We start from the raw sequence: 18,528 nt of genomic DNA, 5'->3' as shown, positions 1-18,528 counted from the left end.
GCTAGCCTATCCAGAAGGATACCATGGTTGATGGTATCAAAAGCCGCTGAGAGGTCCAGGAGAACCAACAGGGATGCACTTCCCCTGTCTTTCTCCCTGCACAGGTCATCATACAGGGCGAACAAGGCAGATTCAGTACCATACCCGGGTCTGAAGCCGGACAGAAATGGGTCCATATAATCAGTTTCATCCAAGAGTGCTTGGAGTTGTCCCGCCGCCACCCGCTCTAACACCTCGCCCAAAAACGGGATGTTGGTCACTGGTCTGTAATTGGTGGCCACCTCTGGATCCAGGGATGCCTTCTTTAGGACTGGCCGGACTACTGCCTCCTTTAAAGGGGCAGGTACCTGGCCAGCCCTTAGAGAGGCGTTGACAACCTCCAGGATCCAGGTCCCTATCCCATCCTTGGCTTTCTTGAGTAGCCAAGATGGGCAAGGGTCCAGTAAGCAGGTGGTAGGACGTACTTTTCCAAGCTCCTTGTCCACATCATCAGGCCGCAATAACTGAAATTCATCCATCAATTGTGGACCAGACAGCAACATTGGCACCTCCCCCAAAGGTTCTGAGTCACTAGTGGAGTCCAGCTCGTGACGAATCTGAGCAATTTTCTCCTTGAAATGCTTGGCAAAGTCGTCACAGCGGGCCATCGAGGGTGGCATGGGATTTTTTTTTGGGCCTGGATGAACCAGTCCCTATACAACCCAAAAGAGCTCCACCGGATGGCATTGTGAGGAGGCAATGGAAGTGGAGAAGAATTTCTTCTTTGCCGCCCTCACTGCCACAGCACAGGCCTGACAATGGGCTCTTAAGTGTGTTCGGTCAGATTCTTCCCGTGATTTCCTCCACCTACGCTCTAGACGTCTCCCAACCTGCTTCATCGCCCATAGCTCAGGTGTATACCAGGGGGATGAACGGGCTCTGCCAGGCAGAAGAGGACACTTAGGAGTGATCGTGTCAATAGCCCTGGTCATTTCTCCATTCCACAGTTCGACCAAGACATCGACAGGAGCCTTATCAACCGGGAATTCCCCCAGGGCCTTCAGGAATCCATTCGGATCCATCCGGTTCCAGGGGTGGACCAGCACAATCGGGTCTGCACCCTTGCAGAGGGAAAGGCCGCTCTCGAGCTCAAACCTCACGAGGAAGTGCTGGTATAATGGGGATATATGTCTGGGACTTTGCTTGGGAGGGAGTCTATGAGGCCAGATGGGAGACAGCTGAACACAATCTGTAGAGAGAGATGTGGCACTGGGCAGAGGACTGGCTGGGTAATGGAAATGTGGGCCAGATAGCTAACAGCTGCACTGTGTTCAGTCCTTCTTGCATCCACCGTTTGATGGTTTCCCTACCAGCCTGCCCCAGACCTCCGGATGCTACTTTTAAATGCCAGCCCAGTGCAGAATAAGACTTCCCTCATCCACGAGGATGGATCTGCCACGCATAACAGCAACTTGTGTGGGTGAACAGGGAAGATTTGCTTTCACGCATTGCAGTGGCACCAACAAGGCTACTACACCAAAGACATTAAAATAGAATTCTCTGACCTGACGCCTCCAGCATTTCATGGGCTGAGCCTTCTGTCACTCTCTGTCAGTGTGGCCATTATCCAAATCCATGTGCACTTGTTGGTGAAGTGATGTCACTGATGGTTATGACAGTCTGTTATGTGATTCCTCCAGCTTAAATTGCATATCTGTGTGCAACCAATGCTCAGCCTGCATTTCAGTGAGGAATCAGGATTAAGTTCATGGATTCACCATCATAGTAATGTGGAAACCTGCGGCAAATGGCCATGCTGGTCCAGAAGTCTGGGAGATGCTGTCCAACATAGTTGGAGGGTATCAGGCTGGAAAAGGCTGTGCTACTCAAAGAAAACCCATTGCTGCAAAAGGCGTACTTGTTCACTTTCTAAAAAACTATCTGATCCCTGTAAAACTTGGGAATGCTATACTAGACAGAGTTTTGTGCAGAACCAGCACCTTTTAAGTAAGTCTGAGCAATACTCCTGATGAGAAGCCACACTTGAAACACATTAGGCAGTTTATTGACATTTTTGCTAGGACAATAAATGCCTTTCAAAAATAGTGGGACTTCCTCTCTCTCTCTCTCTCTCTCTCTCTCTCTCTCTCTCTCTCTCTCTCTCCTTTCAGACTTCAGCAGGTGAATATAGGGTCAAGAGGCCAAAAGCTAGTCCAATTAAACAACCCAATACAATGAAGAGTCTGCATTCACCATTTAAAAACTGATACACCACAGTGAAGTGATACATCGATCAGCTGTTCATGCAATGTGGGGAGGGAACATGATGGTAGGCAAGAGAACAGAAAAGGAGCATGTGCTCGTGTGATAAGAGAAGAAGATGGAGGAAGCAAAGTAGAGCCTAGCAGAGCATCTGTGTAATCATAGATTTCTAGATGCCCAGGGCACAATGAAAAGGATTCTTTTCAGGAGTTCTATACTGTATAGGAACCAATCGAGTTGCCTGGCAATATTTGCTAAACCTCATCAATATACAACAGCTGCAATGCCCAGTCACTTGATGTGGGGAAGCCACATATGAGCACAAGAACTTCCTTGGCAGATTAAGCTAGTGGACTTTCAGCATAACAACCAGCTTACTAACAAGTGCCAATCCATCCCTAGTTCAGATGCTTCCCATCTGGCACTTCCAGTTGCGTTCCAGAGGCAAAGACTTGTCCCTTGGACACATTGCACAAGCATGGCATGCAGTGGGAGCTTCTATGCAGAGCGGTGGCTGGGATGATTTTTTTATGTATTTATTTTTGGTGGTTGGCTGGGCTGTGATGAGTTGAAAGCCATCGCATCTGGAAATAGAAAGAAGGCTAAGGATTTTGGAGAAATCTCTCAGCATGCAGTGTGTAATGGCTCACTTTATGTCAACAAGGTGCCCATGGAGGGGTTTCTCCCCCAGCTGAAGTCTTGTTTGCCTGTGCTTCACAGCTTGCCTCTCAGCTTGTGCCTTCCAAGAAGCCCCACAGAGGACTTAACCAAGATTTCCTCCCTTAGGGCTCCCCTCTGTTTCTGCCTAATGAGTACCCGAAAGCTGTGGAGTGGGGGGTGAGGAGGTTGCATCTTTTCAACAACAAAACCAAAAATGTCTTCACTTGGCAGCCATTAGGCATCAGCAGCAGAAAGCTCCAAGAGGTGATGTTATGGCTTAGGCCTACAGGACTCTTCAGAAAACTCAAGCAGTGGAAGAGCCCCTTTGCGACAGTAAGGTAAGCCCTTGAGTACTGCAAACTTAAAAAAACAACTTCAAAATTCTCACTGGCTCTGTGAAGGAAGCAGATAAGCAACTATTTTGCAGAGTAGTGAACAGGTTGCAAAAGTCCAGGAGGGCACAACATTAGCATAAATCTTCAGATATTCTCCCCTGAAAAGGAGGAGTGATGTTCATATGAACCTGTTCCCCATATTATTGCAAATCTAGGAACATGGAGAAGAATTAGTCTATGCTTTCCACTTCTATTGTCCATGTATCTGCCTTGTAATATTCAGGCTACAGTTAAATTCTTGCTGAACACATTTCTTATTTCATGGGACAGGGATTCTTTACTGGAGGAAAAGTTTTCAGCTTTGACTCTATTCCCCAGACACCACCCCAGAGTGTTCTTGCATATGAAGAAGGGTTGGGCAGAGGGTTGAGGAGGAGCAAAGCAAATGAGATGCCAGAGCTCTCCCTTAACTCTCTCCATTAATTGGGAGGCACCTGGAAAATTGTAGCTCCCAGTTGAGAGCCGTCCTGGAGCAGTCGTCTAACATGTACATACAGCTAAGTGTCTGATATACTGCAGCAGGCACTTTGTAAGGCCTCCAAAAGTGCAAAGATTTATAACCATATTTAACTTTGGCTTCAGTGGCATGGAACCACTCATGGAACACAGCAAGTCTATTTATGATGTGCTAAGTTAAACATAAAAAGGAGGGGGAAACACTCACGAGTGCTTGCAGAGTGTGAGATGTTTTCGAAATGCCAAGATCAATGCAAATAAACAAATAAACTTAACAAAATTGCATCATGAATAACTATTTCTTCCAGAATCTTGCAGCCCTGCAAATCCTTGATGCCTCAGTATTAGGGGTACTTGGACTGCAGTCTCATGCAACAGGGAATAAGCCCTACTGAATTCAGTGAGACTTACTTCTGAGCAAACCTGGACAGGATCACACTGTTAAGGAGGATGATTGATGACCGAATTAATGTGCGCAGCCCTCCTGTTTTTCTTTCATGCCAAAGTGCAACTTCCAAATGCCCAGCAGCTCTCTGGGCAGAAAACGCTGCTGTTAACATTTGGGAATGACTATAGGAAATGGGAACACAACCTCCTGACTTCTCCAACAACCTTTTGAGAGGAAGAATAAAACCTGAATCAGGATTCAAGACAGCACAGTTTCCTGACAAAAGGACAGGACTGATTTTGTGCACCTCCACAGATCACTACTCATATGGAGGAACTATAGGGAAAGGAGCCACATCTTCAAGGAAAGCTCTAATTAACAATGCATACGCATGACTCGCTGGATGCTTTCTGCCCTCTATAAAGGTTTCCAGCCAAGTGAAGTTTGCTCACCATCTGAGCAACCAGGGCATTCATACCCTGTTGCCTCCAGCCTTTTTCCCTCCTCTCCCAGGTTGGAAAGAGAGCTGCTCCATAAAATTCTGCTTCTATTCAGTATAGAGGTCCAAGTACAAAGCCATGAATCTGCCTTCTATGTAGTCAAGCCGTTGGTCCATTTAGCTGTGTGCTTTCTAGACTAATTGGGAGCCTGCTAGGTTCTTGGGCAGTGGTCTTTTACAGCCTAACTACCTGTACCTGGGACCTTTTGAATGCAAAGCAAGCCTTCTGTTACTGAGTTATGGACCCTCCTCATGTGATTTCCATCAACTGTGAATCACACATCACATCAGGATGAGCAAAGAACTTGTTTTGCAGGTGCGAATCCCTAAATTCCCTGAGCTCAGTTCCCTGGGCTCTGTCCCACTGTCTTGCAGCCATGGATCTGACTTCCTGGCGTTCACATGGGCCTGAATCAAGCCCTGCATGGATGCTCTGCAAGCAGCATTCCTCTTCCACAGACTTGATTGGCAGTCTTTGTTTGTGCTGCGCATGCTGTGGAAGAAGGTTCCCAGTTGTGCCATGAGAATGCCACAAGCAGTTGCAGACTTCCCCTTGGCTCATTTCCCTTCTGAAGCACAGGGCAAGGATGAAAAGAAGCCTGATGGGAAGAAGAGGGCCAGATTCCAAGGTGGATAGGCCCAACCTACGCACACACGTGTATGTGCGTGCACATGCACACACATGTGTGTGCACAGACTATGCAGGGGTGGGAACTTTTAGTAAGCTTTAAACAACAATGTGCCAAAACTTGCATTTTTTCTATATTCAGAAGAAAAAACTTGAGTTTAAAAAAGAATGTGGTAGAAACTGTAACTGACATATCCATCCATCCAAGGCCAGAATTGCGAGTGCTTTAGTTTGAATACCTTGGCTTGAATCCATGGTGTTCAACCATGTTTGCAGTGAGGAATTAAGGTTCGTGTCTTTTTTGTTGTTATTTTTATTGTTGTTTTTCTGGCTGGATCGCCATCTTCAATAACTACCTCTCAGACTGGCATGACACAGTCCTTTCCATGCTGAGAACTGCTTTTCCTATTGAATTTGGCTAGTGCAGGTAGATGAGAATTTCAGTCCAGTTCATTTTTGGTGAAAATTTACCAAAACCCACTATTTCATATATGGGGCAGAAAAAAAGCAAATTTCTTTTTTCAAATGAATGCAGGAGAAAGTGACACTGAAAGCTTTGTCCATCCCTCACACACATGCACACACACATACACGCGTGCACACATGCGCTCACGCACACAGCTGAAACAAGGTGCAGGAGACAGAAGAAACTCTCACAAACAACCCTATCTTTTATGAGGAAGTGAGTTGGTGGCCAGATAAATACACACTGCACTGGGTTAGAAGAATGGTGTGTCTCAGACCCAGTCAAAGCAAATGCTCGTGAATGCATCGCACAGTGGATGAACTGATCTTCACTGGGACCTCCACTGGAAACCACAGCATGTATTTTAATGATTAGACTCTCCATTGCACACTGCATAGCTCAAGTTGTGTCATCATTGAATAAGGACGTGGACATTGGTTGCCTTTTGGCACTGGTGGATGAAAAAGACAAGATCCTCAAGGTAGAGAAGTGGCACAGATTTTCTGTGAAAGTCATCTTCCTGTGGGGGAAAGAGTTTGCAAAACCGCATGCACAGTCATGAGCAAGAGTGCTAAGAATAGTACCAAATAAACATTCAGGACAATACATAATTCCAAACTGGCTCATGGAATGTGTTGATTAAGCTGATTTGCATATTAATTCAGGAGAGAAAACATCAGCTCTTTTCTTAGGATAAATATACACAGCTGAAGCTCCAAAGCAGTGACTGGTTTTGTTTGGTTTGGATTTTCCCTCCTTCCATAAAGAAAAAAATCTTACTCTCCTAGCAAAAGCAACTTTTGCTAACTCAGGGCAGTTTAGACTTCCTGTAATGTGCAAACACTGTGTCATGGCAGGATTTGAGAGGAAACACTGGGCTTATTAAGTGTATCTATCTATCTCCAGATAGCTGAAGTTGATATGCAGGGTTCTTCAACCCTTCCAACCCCACAACAAGCCTGTGAGGAAGGACAGGCTGGGAGATAGTGACTGATCCAAGGTCTCCCAGCAAGCTCAACTGGTTTGTGAAAATTTGAACCTGGGTCTCTCATTGAACCTGAGCCTGACGCTGCAGCACATCAGCCTTGCTTGATATTATGATGCAAAACAAAGCTCAATCTGGCCTAAAATCCCATTAATCTAAGCTTTTACGTTTATTTTATTTGGAGAAAAGGGAGGTATGTGTGTGAGATTGCAAGTGAATGTAGCCTACTGGTCTTGTAGAAAGAAAACTGTGAGCCTGGCTGTTGACACATCACACTAGTAAATTTTTGAAATGAAAAGAAAGGCAAACATAGAATCATAGTATAGTAGAGTTGGAAGGGGCCATGAAGGCCATCAAGTCCAACCCCCTGCTGATGCAGGACACCATGTTACACCATCCCACCCAGATGGCTGCCCAGTTTCTTTTTGAATGTCTCCAGTGTGGGAGAGCCCACCACCTCTCTGGGCAGCTGATTCCACTGTCATACTGCTCTGACAGTGAGGAAGCTTTTCCTGATGTCCAGCCTGAATCTTATTTGTCGCAGCTTGAATCAATTATTCCGTGTCCTACACCCTGGCATCAGCAAGAAGAGATCTGGACCTTTCTCTTTGCGACAGCCTTTGAGGTACTTATAGAGGGATATCATGTCCCTACTCACTCTTCTCTTCTCAAGGCTGAACATGCCCAGTTTTCTCAGTCTCTCCTCATAGGGCAGTGTTGCCCTCCATTGGACCCTTTCCAATTTACCTGCATCTTTCTTAAATCTTGGTGTCCAGAACTGGACACAATATTCCAGGTGAAAACATGAATCAGTCCTGCTAGTTTCAGTGAAATCTACATGGCCGTAGTGAGTCCATGGTACTCCTGGCAGCCCTCCTTCTCCCTCACTTATGGCCAGAGGCAGAGACGCATGTGGAAAAGGTGCACAGCAATTGGGCTTTCCAGCTGCCATTTTTCTGGATGATGAGCACACATGAGGTCTCATGTGATTGTAAGAGTGAGCATTGCTATGGAGTCGTGCAGAGTGGCCAGTGCCCCCCTAGACAGTGTTTAGTGGGCTACAGGATTCTTCAGATTCCCAGATCTGAAGACATAGAGGCTGGACCTTGGATCTTGGGGAGCAACACTTGAATCCCCCTCTTTCCCTCACATCCAACACAGAAAGAACCATGCTGGCACTTTCCCCAAGGTCAGGCCCAGAGGATAGAGGGCTGTTCCAGTGGGTGGGGAGAAGAGAAGACCATTGGCACGAAAAAGCATTGCATACTGCTTGTGACCCAGCCTTCTCCCCTCCCTATCCAAAAGGGCACAGCGAGGTGATAGAAATCAGCCCCCAGGCTGACTTGCAGAGCAGATGGACTGAGGAGTGACAATTGCCTCCTCCACTTCCCCTGCCCTGCAGAGGATGCTTGCAAGCCTCCAAGTTCAGAGGCTTATGAGCAGTGAGGGCACAACCCATCTGGCTGCACCCTTGGAATTAAAATCTAATAATTAAATTATGATTAAAACCTAAGAATCTTTGGCAATGCTCTTTCTATGATTCTTGATGATGACAAGGGATGACTTTGCTTTCTCTAATGCATTTGGTTAGATTTAAATGCAATGTTATCAAAATAAAATGAAAAAATGGATGCAAAATTTCCCCCTTTATAGATCATGTTAAAATTTCCCCCCTTATAGATCATGTTAAAGCATGTTAAACCAGAACTTTAACCCAACCTGGAAATAGTTTTTGGAGTCTGCACTGCAGTTTATTACTCAGCTATTGCCAGGTAACCGTCAGCTAAAGGCTACCTAGATAATGGAACTGCAGATTGAAAACAACCACCCAAGTACTCCTCCAAATGGGGCTATTTCAGGAAAAGAAGTGTGGACTTCTTGTGGGAATCAAGTGCAGGTATCATGGTGAGATGCATAACAGAAAGAAAATGGAAGAAAGACATGCAGGGGAACAGCACACCCAGCAAATTTGTAACCGTAAGGTAAGCATAAAAACTATACCTAAATAAATCCCAAAGTCACTCGGAAGTGCCTTGTGAACGAAGCAGAATAACAGACAGCTCTTTCATTGGAAAAGGAACCCTTTCGGAATGAGCCACAGCATTAGCTTCTTTCTGCCGCACAAAAAAGCCAGTCCTGATTCCAATATGGTGAACTTCATGGTGGAGCAGAGCAGGTAGGGATGGGCTTACTGAAGTTCTTCAAGTAACACCTCAAAGTTTGTTCCAACTCAAATCCACATACTGTGTGAACGTTCTCCCGCCCCCCCCCTTGTTGCCTCTGTCTGTATTTTCCTAAATGAATGCATCAGTTCTATGCATCTTTGAAATGCAAGCATTTTTCTTCCTTTCTTTAAAGCACATGTGTGTGCATTTTTTTAAAAAGTACACATGTTTATGCACACTTTTCAAAAGTATACAGGTTGTTGAACATTTTCTTTCATTTGGATTATTTTTTGGTCCACATGTCACATTGTCAGCTCAGAAATGTACACTTTGACTGCAGATTGCATCCCAGTCTGGTTCCATCAGACAGGCACAGACTGGGCAATGTTTGATCACAAAAAAACTGATTTGAATTTCTCAGAAATCCCTACAAGGTGAGCATGCTCAGCCCCCATGACACAAACAGGAACATTATCACAGGTACATGATCCTGTATTTTGATTATGTGTGGTTTCTCCAACATTGTTCCTTTTTGTTTTAGTTTTGGGGAGAGTTTTTAAGAACTTTTTTGATCGTGCAATACAAAATTGACCAAATCACACCATTTAAAAAAATGGGGGTGGGGGGTGGGGAGAGAGAGAGAGAGAGATTCTGTTTTGGGAGCTTCATTTTGGAATTCTCTTCCCAAGTGGATTAGATTTGACTTTTGCCACAACAAAGATAAAGCACCACCTTCCAATTATGGTGTATACTTTTATGTCAATTGGATTTTAACATATTTTGCACACACAAAATTAACTTCATACAAAAACCCAGAATCAAAAATAGGCAAGAAAATGTTTGGCAGACCTGGATGAATGGGATGAGTTTTACATTCTAGAGCTTGTTGGTACTGATTTTATTGGGGCAGGGGGGATCATTCTCTGCTTTGCAGGCTAAAAATGAATGGTCATTTATCGCAATACATCAAGCTGAAACATTTGTTATAATCTAGGTTGGATACAACTTGTACAGATGCAGAACAACTTAAGTCACTGGAAGTATTGATTGAGGCCAAAAAATTACCTCAGCCTACAATTTATGCTTATAAATATTGAATATTGGTGGATAAACATAGTTCACAGCCTCTCAGACAAGAATGGAATAATGAACTGGAACACCCTGTATTGCCCAACCAATGGAATGCTACTCTTTTATCAATTTCGAGAGGGATTTTGTGTCTTAGACTACACAATCCAGCAAAATTTACATTTTGAGCATACTGGATTTCACAACATCTCTTCAACAAGGATTTGATTAAATTAGCCAATGGTTGGAGGTATAATGCTACCAATACTTCTCTTCTTCATATGTTTTTGGCATTGCCCAAGGACAGCTTCCTTTTGGGAAGAGATAACAATGTGGATAAATCTTGTGATGGAACGTTTGTTGATATTTAAAGATATACATGTTCTTTTGAATTGCGTACCCATTTCTTGGAACCTCATGTAATGTCAACATAAAATTGATTTTCATGCCCTCTTGGAGGACTGATATTACAACACCAGAAGGACAAACAGCCAAGCAAAATAACACAGTGGGTTGGAGAATAGGTGGCCCTTAGGCATAATTTACAAATGGATAAATATATGGCTACTTGGTGTGCCTTTGTTGAAGCAAATGTATAATTATTGTTAATAACGATAGTATGTTCTGATATATATTAACATGCAGGGATATACAATATAAATGTAGTTAATGCTATAAATCATTTCCCCTTTAATGTTAAGATATTGTATCAGTTTCTTTTTTCTCAACACATTTCCAACCAGAGATAGATTTTATAATTGATTGTTTACATGAAGATGTTCCTATACTTTTGCAATCAGAATGCCTCCATTATCAAGCCTTCATCCTGTGTGATATGAAACTTGCACTGGTTGCATCTGGGGTCATTTTTTGCCCAAGGCAAAAGCACCCAGAGCAAGGAAAATGCTGCATATGAAAGGCCTTTGTTGTGGCTCTTTACACCAGGAGGTTTCATTCAGCATAAGAATGACTTTCAGCTTTCCTCAAATACAGATAATTAAAGGTTTAATCTTTCCTGAGGCTATGCATAACAATAAAATCTGCAAAACTCTTTTCTCCATATAACAATTGTTTGGCCTACAAATTTTCAACCAGCATACAAAAAACTTTCCCTCGACGGATTTTAATTCTGTTTGCTGGAGGTTTCAGCTCAGACAAACATACCCCTCAAAACTGTTCTTATTGTTTGGGAGACTTTTGGTTCTGAGAATGTTTTAGTTTATAGAAAGGAAGTTATAAGAGGCATGACGCTGAATTTTCCGGACTTTTTTGACTAGGCAAATTGTGGCAATGACCTAGTATGTAGGTGCACTTACATGTAAATTGCACTACACAATGTGACAAAGGGTAGTCTAAAGCCTCACAACATGGGATGAGGTTAATGGTGTGAACCAGGATCCTCAGGGGAAGGAGGCAAGGCTATCCCAAGACTACAGGTCCTAATTCTGGCAAGTACCAGGATAAAAATTACGTCCATCTTTTATGTTCATTTTGCAAAGAATAGGGACTTTTCCCTCCTCAAAACTGATCCCTTTGCAATTAAAACAAAAACCAACACATTGTGATAACACAGACTGACGGCTGGCACAATGCAGAGTGCCCGCTCAGAAACAAAACATAAATCCACAGATGCACACAGGGGATGAAGATAAGGGGAGAATGGAAATTATAAGGTAACGTTTATGATTTATGGGGAAATCTTCATTTTACTGCTAATCATAATGGACTCCTGCTGCTTATAACCTTATTGTAATCAAAAGAGGTCTATTCATTTCTCACACAGTTATGTGCACATAACTCTTATTAGCTGCAGTGTGAGCTATGCTCTTGCTGTGAGGGGCAGAGAGGTCCCATACAATTAAATCATTTGCCGTAGCTGCATTGTAAGTGATTAGAGTGGCTTATAGCATTATAATTATAGATAACAATGTACAGTTTTAATTTAAAATAAGATTTGCAGCAGTGGCCTATTGGCTTCAAGCTAAGAGGGGAAAGGGATAGCATTGTCAAAGGGTTACCATTCAGACGTGAATGTGAACCAGTCTCGATCCATTCTTTGTTCTCTTGTAAGCAACATCTTGCTGTATGCCTGGTCTCCATGTTGAGCACACCTTGGTAAGGATTGTGTAGGACAGGAGACAACCTGGTTGAGTCAGCCTGGTGCTTTCAGCTACAGCTCTCCTGTTCCCTGGCTGTGCTGGGCAAATCATTTGGCTGCTGCACACCAAAAATCCTGGGGGGGAAGCATTAGCTACCCCTAGTGCAGAATGTCACTTTGTGGAAGGATCTTGGGGAACAGCATACTTCGTTTTGGATGTCAACTGCTTAGCTGGATGAACCACTGAGACTTTCTATTTTATTTCATTGTATCCTGCACATTTTCCATGCAGCCTAATAGCTACAGCTCCCTGGGCTGTTCGCAACATAGAAACCCTAAAATACAATGTAATAAAACATGATTTAAAGCCCTTAGAAGCCTAAAACCAGAGTAGAGACCAGCATCAATCTACAATTCAAAAAAATGAAATAATAGCTTGAAGAAGTAAAAAGGTAGGAAAAATAAAAACCTGATGCCTTAAATGCTACAGTCTAGAGGTCAGAAAACTTCTCTGGGGAGAACATCCCACAACTGGGGTGCCATCACTGAAAAGACCCTCTCCTTAGTAGCCACCTACCTAGCCTTATTTGGTGAGGAACTCTAGGAAAGTTTCTGAAGAAGAAATTTGGGACTGTGTCAACATATAGGGGAGAAGATGGTTCTTCACTTAATTTGTCTCCAAGCCATGTAGAGTAACAACCCTAAGTCATTACCAGCCCCTTAGATTGGGACTGGAAATGGACTGGAAGACTGTGCATGCATTCACTTGACTTTGTTCTCCCTTCTCAGCCTTTTCCATGACTCTTCTGACTGGGTCTTCATGGCTCTCCCGGGAATACAGACTTCCAGGCCTTTCCCAGAGCAACAGTTTCCCTGGACTTGCATTTCAGCTGTTTTCCTATGTGCCTCAGTTTGTGTCCCTGTTTTGCATGACTTCCCCCAGACCTGTGCTGCTCTTCATTCCCTCACACCTGTTATTTGCCTTCCTGGATGGTCTACTTGGCGGAAATCCTGGTTCTTCCTGACATTGGCTCTGGTTCTCCTCACAGATTGTTACTTTGGCTGGACGGCTTCCCTTGGCTTAGAACGCTAGTTTTTCAATGATTACGATGCCATCTGTTCCTTCTGTGTCTTCTTTCAAGGCTCATCAGAATCCTCCAGCCGGCCAACCTTGTCACTGAAGCACCAATTCTGTATACAACCTGTGAACCTCCTGTATAGTGTTCATACCATTGGTCCATATAGTTCAGTGCTGTCTACTCTGATAGACAAAGAGGTTTTCCAAAAGAGCTCAGAGATCTTCCCTAGTCTGATGCTTGGCATCCTTTTAACCAGAGATGCTTCAGATGGGACCTTACCTATACAAGACATGACCTCTACCTAAGGGATATGAATCCTCTTTCAATGTTAATAAACTTAGTTCTGACAAGCAAGTCTTTTGTTTTCCTTCAGTTAAAGAAGTCTACAACATACACTTTAATCACCTGAAAGCAATCACTTTTACATCTCCCTTTTCTATTAAGCCATGTTATTGAGTCTTTGGTAGCCTTCTTTCAGAAAGCATGGTAGATGATTAGTAAGAAAAAAATCCTCCTTCAAAATTCTTCTCAAGATCCAGTGATACATAAGCAAACACCTATTCTTACAACAGGAGCTTCTCGCTCCCCTCTTTGTGTATTCTTGCCCAGAAAACCAAATCTATTCAATCGCACCTTCCAGCTCTCCAGAACAGATTTAAGTGGCTGTGTATCTTCTGGGTGTGAATTAATTCAATCCACTAGCAATGTCCATTTGATTGGCAGAAGGGCATCCATGGAGAGATCCCCATATTTGTATCTGCTCCCTCTGTCCCACTTGTGGAAAGATGGGTGTGAGGGTTGGAACTGTAAGGTTGTAAAGGTCTTTGCAGCTAGACAAAGGAAAGGTCAGAAAGCACTTAATACAATTCTTTCTTTGGATATGGGTCTGAAAACACTGGTTCTGCAAAGCACCTGGCTAGAGTAACTCAGATATTACTTGTATGGCCTTTTGAGCTCCCTTAAAGAACAGCAGGATACAAATATAAGGGGAAAAATCCTTTTATGTTGAATTGGGTCAACACACAGTAATAACAGTTATTCAAATGCACAAAGGCCTGGGCATTTGCTATTACAAATAACAATGTATTGGGCTATTTATTTTATTTAAGCAGCATTTTAAATGTTAATATTATTGAATTTTATCTGGCCAGGGTGGCTTATTTTATATTGTATAGTTGTATTTTATTTTAATGTATATATTTTAAATTTTACTTATGATGACCTAACTTATTGTTGTAAGCCGCCCCGAGGCTTCGGTGAATGGGGCGGCATAAAAATGTTTTAATAAATAAATAAATACATTTACTGTTTGCCCATAGGAAGGTGCCATCTCATTAATGCCAACTCTCATTAACAAGAAAGTGACAATCAGTGAATGGTGAGTAACTGCACATGATAATCTGTCCTTAAAACTGGCCTAAAGAGTTTCCTGAGTAATATAAATAGGTGATGGTAAAGGTGCATAACAATAGCATCACCATTAATCTATTTGGTAGCTTGGTTTGTGTGAAATTCCACATTTACTAGCTTATAAACGAACAAATGCCTGAATAAGGCTAAAGCTATGGCATCATGCTAATAGCCTTCGATATTTCAGCACCCTGGACAGCTGACTCAATGATCAGCTACAATCTAAATCAAAAATGCTTAGAAAACAGGAAAGATACAACCTGGAAAAATATTATGCCTCCCATCCTGGCCCAGCATTTGCTTTTGCCTATGATGCAAATGGGTAGAAAAGGAATATGAGCTAAGCATGATCATCATGTAGCTTGCGGGGAACTTATATGCAAAACATGAAGACTGAAAAATGCCTCAGGTTGATATGTAGCTGAAGAGGGATGCTTTTAAATCAGTTTTTAAACCACCCTTGCAAGTACATAAGCAATACCAGTCTTCCTCCCAACAAATACCTGTAAGAGCTATTAGTGACTAGAAGCGAGCTTCTAGCTTTTTGCAAGCCTCTTTTAAAGTTAGGAATGAAGAAGAATTTCATTTTAGTTTACAGATCACTCAGAAATGCCCCTTTCATAACCTCTAACATGAATGGAAATGCATGTTCTCCAAAACTGTTTGCAAATTCTCAAACTTGCATTCATATTTTCAATATGTTTACTTGAAAAATGCCTGATCGTCTAAAATGCAGAAATCTTTCAATTTGAATCAACTGAAAACTAAGTCTCAAATGTGAGCAAGTTGAGCTGAGTTTTGAAGTAAAGTTTGAAGAATAGCAGAGAGCATAAGCCTACTTATTCTCCAAACTTAACATACTGGTCAAGGCCAAGAATTTCCTGGTTCTTATTTCATTAATCTCTGCCATCAGAGGAAATGTGCAAAAACGATTGTGAGGGATTGTGAGCTCTCCATGGGTATGAGAAAGTACTGATAACTCTTGCAATTCCGGGATCTTTTTTTTTAATGGACATGCTTGAAGTACCTCTTAGGCCCAGAGTGATTATAGGATTAGGCCCCTGCTTTTGTTCCCAGAGTTCTGAACAGTAGTAACTGTTACACAGAGAACTCCCTAGTGTGGGGATTAAATATAAGGAAAATCAGCATCTTGTGATTGTCAAAACCAGCATGCCCAAGGCCATACCAAGAGCTCACATCCCTTTTGACTGAAATAGCAGGTAGTTCTTTAAGCTGCTGTGATAAAAAGTATATTCTGTGGTTAAGATGTGCTGATATCAGCAGGTAATCATATTAATTCGCTTTAAGCAGGTGGACAAAATATTAGCAAAGGGTGAGAGGAAGAGGGTGCTTTGTTTCTTTTGTGTTGTTCCAGCACCTCATCAGCTTCCTTCTTTCTTAATGTGCTTCTGTGCTTTCTAACTGAGGTCACATCATTTTGGCTATTCAGAAAAGCGTGACTGTCTTAACCCTCTGATTCACCGTTTCTCCTTATTCACAGTAACCAGGTCAGGGGAATGGTAAACACACGACAATACCCCGAGATGAAAGCAGTCAGCTACGGAAGATGCAAGCAGCAGTTGGCAGGCTTCCTACAGAGCATTATGGCTGCAGCAGACACTTATTATCTGCAGCTCTAGCAGAAATTGGCACCAGAAGCTGTTTCAATCTGATTCCCGGATAAATGCTATTATGCTGTTCAAAGGGTGCTGGTGATAATGGGAACATGTTTCTTAATGAAGTAGAGATCAACTGGCTCGTGTGAGCCTGCCTGGCTCTTGCGATCAGCCTCTGAAACTCTGTCCTGAGTCCCCTAAGCATTTAAATAAGGCAGGTGATACTCAGAGGCAGGGCCTTTCCAGTAGTGGCACCCTGTCCTTAACGTTCTCTTTTTGGAATGGGAACCATAGTTCTGCCTTTTTAGCACCAAATGAACATGTGTCTTTGTGGTAGGTTTCTTGCCCAAGCCCTTCTTGGTTGCTTTCATCTCCACTTTGAAGTTTTTTATCATTATTCTGCTTCATTTTGGGTTTTACTGCTTCTTATTGTCATGCTTTGTTGATTTTATTGTATGCCAATGTTGGGGACTCTTCCCCAGCCTACCTGCACTAACTAGAGCAGTGCCAGAGAGCTCCCGGAAGGCCACTCAGATTCTACTGGATGTTTTTAAAACTATTTTATAGTATATCCCAGCCTTCATGGAAGGGAGGGAGGGAGGGAGCAATTCTCAGATTCAGAATGAAACAAGCACAGAATTCACTATTATTATTATTATTATTATTATTATTATTATTATTATTATTAGCTTATAAAACTGCATGACCGCCTTCAGTATTATAGCATGTGTAGAATATTTCAGATTCTTTTTCGCCCTCTCACACATACCATCACTCTCACATAGGAATCAACCAGATGGCACGGAGCACGCAGTGGGGTTCTCCATTACTCGTACACAGTACGCTCCACCTGAGGCACAATCTGGGAACCGAGTTCTGAAAAGTAAAGGAGATGGATACAGATATCCCTGGCTATTCACACTGTGCCAGATCTCCTGTTGAATGCTAAATATTACCTGTAACCATGTATTCCAAGAGTCACTCTAGCCATCTGAATAATGTTAGTTAATACAACAGTAAGGTTCTGTCATCCTCAGCACACTTGACTTCTCTGTCAGATTATGGGTTGTTTTGCACTAGCAGTGACTTGCTGCAAAATAATGTCTGTTAAATGCAAATTTCACTCAGGGAAGTCACAGACTCACCCCCCCCCCCCGAATAACAGTGAAATTGGTTAACCTGTCAGTCTCTTCCTCAAGGAATCCTGATGCCTAGGACACTGGGAGTGGGAACAGAGATCCCTAAGAGGTTTTATTTTATTTTATTTATTTTATTTTATTTTATTTTATTTTATTTAAGAAAGCAAGTATTTTAATTGAGAAATACGAGAGAACACTGATACAACAACATAGACATAACACATGCAGCAGAAAGCAGCTTGTTCTACATTATTCATCTCAGGTTCTGTACATAATTTACAATGGTTATCCCTAAACACACCTTTGTAGTATACATTTTAAGCTTTATTACAGCCACAAAATGGTATTTTTTTCATTCTTGGCCTTCTAGTTATTACACCTTTCAGAAAATAAGACTACATACTTGGAGTATGGTGGTCTATAGACCATACATTAATGTATGTAATGAAGGGGAACCGTGTTTCTAAGAATGAGTCTTTCTTGATTATCTTTCTGATCAATCAGTTCCAATGTGTTAGGGTTTTTTAGCAAAAAATATCACAGTATATCTTATTTTCATTTTCTAAAAGAGAATTTTCAGCGCCATTCCCCAAACTACAATTCCCAAACTACAGTAAAGCCACTCCAGTTTAAGCAATATACATTTCACTGAAGTCCATGGTATGTAGAGGAGCTAAAATAAGTATTTTCTGATGCAGCAAAGACATGCCCCATGCAGACTAAGTGCTAGGCATGCCATTTCAGTTTGAACCAGCTTCCTAGGCTGCATATTTGGGTCTCATAACTAGATCGGAAATTGTAGCTTGTCCTCAAATAAATGATAGGTGCAGTTAGTCTCGATAGTACTCAATACTTATACAGGGAACAGTAAAAATCTGACCTGGTGCACCTTATTGGATGATCCCAGACATGACACATTTGCCAAGAGAAATTACCGTAAGTGAGTTCCATGCTACCCAGGGTCTTATCTTGCGTTGTGGGGATCCCTGATGCCTGATGTTCAGCCAGCATTCAGTTTGCGGCAGGAAAGTGGCTGGTAGAGCCCTGAGAATGCGGCATTGTGCAGGCAGGTTCTCTCTGTGGCTGACTCTCTGCTTCATTCTGTGAGGTCCCCAACATGAGGCAGCAGCTGGCAGGGTCTCTGGAAAGCCATGCTAGCTGCCTGCCTGTTGTGGCATGACCATCACTCATGGCCTCAGTAAGAAGATCTCTTGTAGTTGGTGGAATTCCATTGT

The sequence above is a fragment of the Varanus komodoensis genome, unplaced genomic scaffold (genome assembly GCF_004798865.1).
Source record: "Varanus komodoensis strain SLA01 unplaced genomic scaffold, ASM479886v1 scaffold39, whole genome shotgun sequence".
Taxonomy (NCBI): domain Eukaryota; kingdom Metazoa; phylum Chordata; class Lepidosauria; order Squamata; family Varanidae; genus Varanus; species Varanus komodoensis.
The sequence above is the reverse complement of the archived record's forward strand: the minus strand, read 5'-3'. Positions refer to the sequence as shown.